Source organism: Stomoxys calcitrans, chromosome 1 (assembly GCF_963082655.1).
Source record: "Stomoxys calcitrans chromosome 1, idStoCalc2.1, whole genome shotgun sequence".
NCBI lineage: Eukaryota > Metazoa > Arthropoda > Insecta > Diptera > Muscidae > Stomoxys > Stomoxys calcitrans.
Window position 1 is genome coordinate 108,497,255 of NC_081552.1, and position 5,793 is coordinate 108,503,047.

The 5,793-nt window shown below is 37.9% G+C and overlaps 1 long non-coding RNA gene across 1 annotated transcript; it reads right to left on the minus strand.

Annotated features, from left to right (window-relative positions):
* Positions 1 to 4,986: 4,986 nt before the first annotated feature.
* LOC131998508 (uncharacterized) lies at positions 4,987 to 5,423 on the minus strand. The gene is made up of 2 exons (XR_009398750.1): positions 5,342 to 5,423; positions 4,987 to 5,284 (listed from the first exon to the last, which is right to left on the minus strand). It is a non-coding gene; the product is annotated as an uncharacterized LOC131998508 (long non-coding RNA).
* Positions 5,424 to 5,793: the final 370 nt, after the last annotated feature.

Below are 5,793 nucleotides of genomic sequence, written 5' to 3' on the forward strand. Positions count from 1 at the left end.
ATCCAAACCAGATTTGTCCTTAGAAACCCATTTATTTAAAAGTGTCGAGTTTAAGTCTATATTGGAGGAGGGCTTTGATGGTTTTAGAGGTAAGTGGCTTTCTGGCGTTGGTGATGAAATAAGAACTAGAGGATCCTCCCCATTGTTCAAATACTTCTCACTAAAACAACATAATGTGACATCCTCAGGAAACTCTAAGTTAGTTGTAGGTAAATCATCTTGGTTTAATGAATATTCCATTTTTGTAATACTAGCAGCAATCTTGCCGACATTCCGATTAGATTTGTCCTGGTAAACCCCTTAAAAAAAGCGTCGAGTTTGAAATTATATTGAAGGTAAACAGTGTCATTGGAGATAACTGACATACATATCTAGATAATCATAAATAACTTGCAACTAATACAAGAAATTCGATTGTACTGTTTTAACTGGATTTAACTGAATAGTCTCTTATTATTTCTTGTATTGATATTCTCTTATCAATACAAGAAACTTTATTGTATTGATTATTACAATCAAATTTGCTGAAAAATTTCTTTAAAATAGCCTTGAGTTTGTGGTCCAAATCCATTTCAGTCATAGTTTACTATTTTCTATCTCGAATTCCCAAAATTCAAGAGATTAAATGACAGCTATACACAAATGTATATAAGGGGTTATTTCTTAGAGCTATAGGAAAGCTTTTCAAAAAGAAAACACATAAAATTCAGAAAAATGCATGAAATTTTTATTTGAATCGATAGTACTTGGCCATTTATTTAAATGTTCGAAGATTGTTTTATGCAAATGTTGACCGTGACTGCGTCTCAAATGGTCCATCCGCTTAGTCCAATTTTGACATACTCTTTCCAATATTTCTGCCGGTATATCACGAATAAATGCTTCAATTTTGTCTTCCAATGCGCCAATTGAAGCGGGCTTGTCTGTTAGACATGAGGTTTAACATAGCCCCGCAAAAAATAGTCTAAAGGCGTTAAATCGCACGATCTAGCTGGCCAATTGACCGAACCCGAACGTAAAATAAATTGTTCACCGAACTCGCCATACACTAAGTTCATTCCTACCCGTGCTGTTGCCGTTTTGTTGAAACCACATGTCATGCAAGTTAAGCTCTTACATTTTGGGCAAAAAAAAAGTTGGATATCACCTCACGATAGCGCTCACCATTTACAGTTACATTACGATTCGCATCATCTTTGAAGAAGTACGGTCTAATGATGCCACCAGTCCATAAACCGCACCAAACTGTGACTTTGCTGGTTGCATTGGTAGCTCTTGCAATGCTTCTGGCAGATCTTTACTCCAAAATTTGCCCATGAACATTCCATTAAAGAACTGGAGCAAACTTCTCACAAATCAATGAGTGATGTCCGATTCAATTTTAAGCTCAATGATAAGGGACCTCCTTTTTATAGCCGAGTCCGAAAAGCGTGTCGCAAAGCGACACATCTTTGCGGAGAAGTTTTTACATGGCAAGGTACCTCACAAATGTCGCCAGCATTAGGAGGGGATAACCACCGCTGAAAAATATTCTGTTGTTCTCGCCAGGATTCGAACCCAGGCGTTCAGTGTCATAGGGGGACATGCTAACCTCTGCGCTACTCTAAAATCGACAATTCTGTTTATTTATGTATCCATTGATATACTGACTGCGACATTTTCTTCAGTTCGCACTCTACATAAGCGTGTTGTTGCCTTAGAGTCCAACAATGTAAATTTGGTGCGAAATGGAAGAAGCTCGCGACTAACTATTTAACAGACGATTCATCATTAAATTATAGACCAAAGTTCGTTTCAAAGCTCTATTAATATTAATAATAAAATTATTGTTGTTTCCCATATGTACACGCGATTTCCATCCTTTTTTTCCATTTTAAAATCCTTTCTTTAATTCAGGGTTACCATCTTCGCTACCAATTATTACGAGAGCAGCGCCATTGATCTCGAAATATTTCGTATGGCTTTGTACTCAGTTGCTTTTTTATGAGGCAGGGTATACTTAAAAGAGGTTCGGTCAACTATTAACAGAGTTTGTTTTACTATTTCCACAGTTTTATTATGATTGTGTTTAAAGAACGGCAAGCACTTCTTTTCACTTTTTATGATTTGGTATTTCGTTTCTCATACTTTGTAAAGGATTTTTCCCCTCTCACAATGTGGTCTAAACAAAAACATACATACCTTCTACAAATGTTCCCTGTACCTTTGGAGAAGGTATGTAATTATGATAAATAAAATGTTCTCAAAATGCGCGATAGATAGAAGATGTGACCTCGATTATAAAGGGGTACATACATATATATAATTCCATACACATAAATACAGATTCCAACTTTGACGACAATGTTTTACTTATTTAATAAGTGGCCAAACGAAGTAAATTTATTCCAACGATTTTGCCTATTGCGCTCATTCAATTTATAATATTAAAAGCAAAAATATTTTATTCATTTTGCTCGTTCTAGAACTCAATATGCGCATGGAGTGTCTGCAAATTTCTGCTCAATATTTCAAGTTTTAAACATGTAAAGAAAGTCAAAAGTCGGACGAAGCCAACTTTATACTATAGAAAATGTGACAGCATGTAAATTTTTATCATGATTTCAACAAATTATGGTTACTATAGCCATAAAAGTGCATGTTGGATGAAAAATATATATGGAAGCTTTATCTAAATCTGATTCGATTTTGATGACATTTAGCGCACAAATTTAGACGTCGACCCAAAAACCTCCTGAAAAAAATTGTAAAGATCGGACCAAAACTGTGGCTGATATGATATATATGGCAGCCATATCTAAATCTGAATTGATTTTTTCCAAAATCAAAAGCATTCACCCTTCTCCCAAAATAATGAGGTGGGCTCCTTCTCAGTGTTGTAAACAAATGTACAAAGTTATAACACCCAGGCATTGTCCCCAAGGTAACGACTAGCGGGGTCGGGGTCGTTGGCTGAGCAGATTGAAAGCTCCACGTTTTAACGAATGAGGATGCGCCCACTGGGACTTCGAAGAAGTGCAGCAGCTCGCCAGACATTTCCATTACATCCCCTGGTCTTCTGAGTGACGTATCCTGGCAAGCCGTCATACATTTGGGATCAGACCACCACCCCCCTATGATTCCTACCATCGACCGATCACCAAACTTAATAACCTCTCATCGCCGGTCGTTTATCAATCAGAAGAAGGCCAATTGGTTCGGAATTGTTGTGCGTCCCGAGAGTGTCAAGGCTAGAAGGACCGCCATTAGTCGTATCCGTATTCTCCGAGCCGAAGGACAGCCATCACAATTTACTGTGGACGAAATTACGAATGTTATCCGTGGGGCTAAGTCATCCAAGGCGAATGGACACTCTGGAATCTCTACACTGATGATGAAGAATCTGGATCTACCCGGATTTGAGCACCTTTCATCCGTTCTCCAGACATCGGGTACTGTTGGAGTGTTCAAAGACAGGTTTTGAACACTCCAACAGTACCCGATGTCTGGAAGATGAGCATAGTGATCCCACTATTGAAGCCTAGAAAGGATCCGAGTAAGGGAGGAGTCGTATAGACCGATCTCCCTTCTCTCATCAGTGCAAGACGCTTGAGGGACTACACCTCCCGAGCCTCGTTGGAGAATTTCCATTCGCCGGGCATGAGCATGAATTTTGAAGACTGGATTGCACAACAACTGCTTTACATGTCATCACCGTATACATTTGCCATAGCTGCAAGTTATGGCAGCGCAGACCATGTGATAGAAAGGTAATGGACCTATCGTAGGCATTCGACACAGTCAACCATACCTTACTCTTTGAGAACATCCGCCAATACATCCCTCCGGCGAGACCTGAAACGCTGGGTCGCGATTTATATGTGTGGTCGCCAGTCATTTGTCAAATTTATGGATAAAAAACAACGTAGAGTGAAATAGGGAGTTCACCCAAGGCAGGGTGAAATCTCCGGCACTGTTTAATCTTTACCTATCCTCCATTCTTCCCCCTCCAGATGGCATAGAGATCGTATCATAAACGGACGATTTCTCGATTATGGCATCAGGTCCCCCACTATTTGATAATATCTGTTATAGGTTAAATATGTACCTCAAAGAACTTACCTATTGCTTTACTGCAAGAGATCTGAACATATCTGCAACCAAATCTTCAGCCACATTGTTAACTATATATACGCGCATGATGTGGGTAGCGAGCTGAAGGTGATGTTCAATGGAATGAACCATCAACCATCAAGTGTCTCAAAATACTTTTCGCGTCACTTAAGAGTTTGTTTAAACAGCAATTCGAGCAAAATGGGAAGAATTTCGATGTATAAACAGATTTATCGAAGTCAAAAGAGCTAATAACTCATCAAAAATAAATACTAAAAACCGTCTATATAGACGAACATCGACCGGAGAGAGAAGCCCATATGAACTAAAAGCAACCGTTCGACATCGACAAACAGGCTATTAGTGTCAAACTTGACAGCTCTTACAAATTCTCCCCACATGCTACAGCTTTTTGCGAGAAAGTCAACAAGGTCCCCAAGTTCCTCAAACCCGGATCTGGATAATCTGCACAATTGTTGTGTAGGGTATAAAAACTTTAATATACTTTATGGCTATTATTGAACAATTACCTTACTTAACAAAATTTAACACCAATTTATCCAAATTTGCGAAATTAGATTAAAATTCCCTATTTTATAAACCCAGTACCTTCAATTGGGAGATCTGTTTTAAATATTCAAATATGGTCCATCCTAGACCATATTCCATATCGAATATAATATACGCCCTTTCGAAATCCAAAACATTTAATTAAAACCTTAAATTTGAATCTATTTCTATAAAATAATGTTTGTCCTTGGGTCAAAAGAGTTATTTGTTCAAAACTGTATGACGAGAAGACAAAAAATTCGCCCTATATCTTGATTAAAACACAGACGTAAACGAGTGATAGGCATGGCTAATTCGAACTAGGAAGTAAATCGAGTCGATCAGTGTACTTAAATGCCGGAATATCTTATTATCTTTTTGAAATTGCAATCGAATAAGAAATATGCATTATGTAGAGTCAACAATGCTAATTGGAAGATTTGTCTGTATGGCAGCTTTTATTCATTCACGTACTACCCGAACCGGGCCCGCTCCGCTGCGTCTTCTTTAACTTTCTTATAACTTTTAATTTGCCATTATATTTCCATGGTTAGTGAATAAGTCCTGTTTTATGGTGGGTACACTTCGTCCTGAATATGGATTCGAATTCGTGCTCTACTTCCAAATACCTTACTTTTGAATCCTATAATGCAATGGTGGGTAAATATATCCAGTTTGGGGGTATTTTGGGGTAACCAACCAGACACTTGGCACTTAAAGTACATATAAGATTCATGCTCTACTATCAAATACTTTTCTATGAGCTCAATTTATCAATTTTAAATTTGATTCCAAATTGTTCATGCCACACAACTCCCACCCCTGCATGCAATGCCACATCATTATCACGCTACGTATGCTTCACGTATACTAATTATCTTAACTCACTTAACTACATATGTCATTACATTAGTACTAAAAAAAATATTGGTAGACATTTTGATAGAACATGGTTCTACCTTCTTTCCGTTTGAACAACTCAGACAATAAACTTGCAAACGTGGTCTTGAGCATCTTAACCTCTGTCGTTTTTTTCTTCACCATATTTTCCTATAGCTAAAATTGGGTAAGACTTTGTCTAAACATACGAGCCCTACCTACGTCCGTGGCAACCATAGTAATCGAGCTCCATTTCCTTTTGTGTTACGGTGA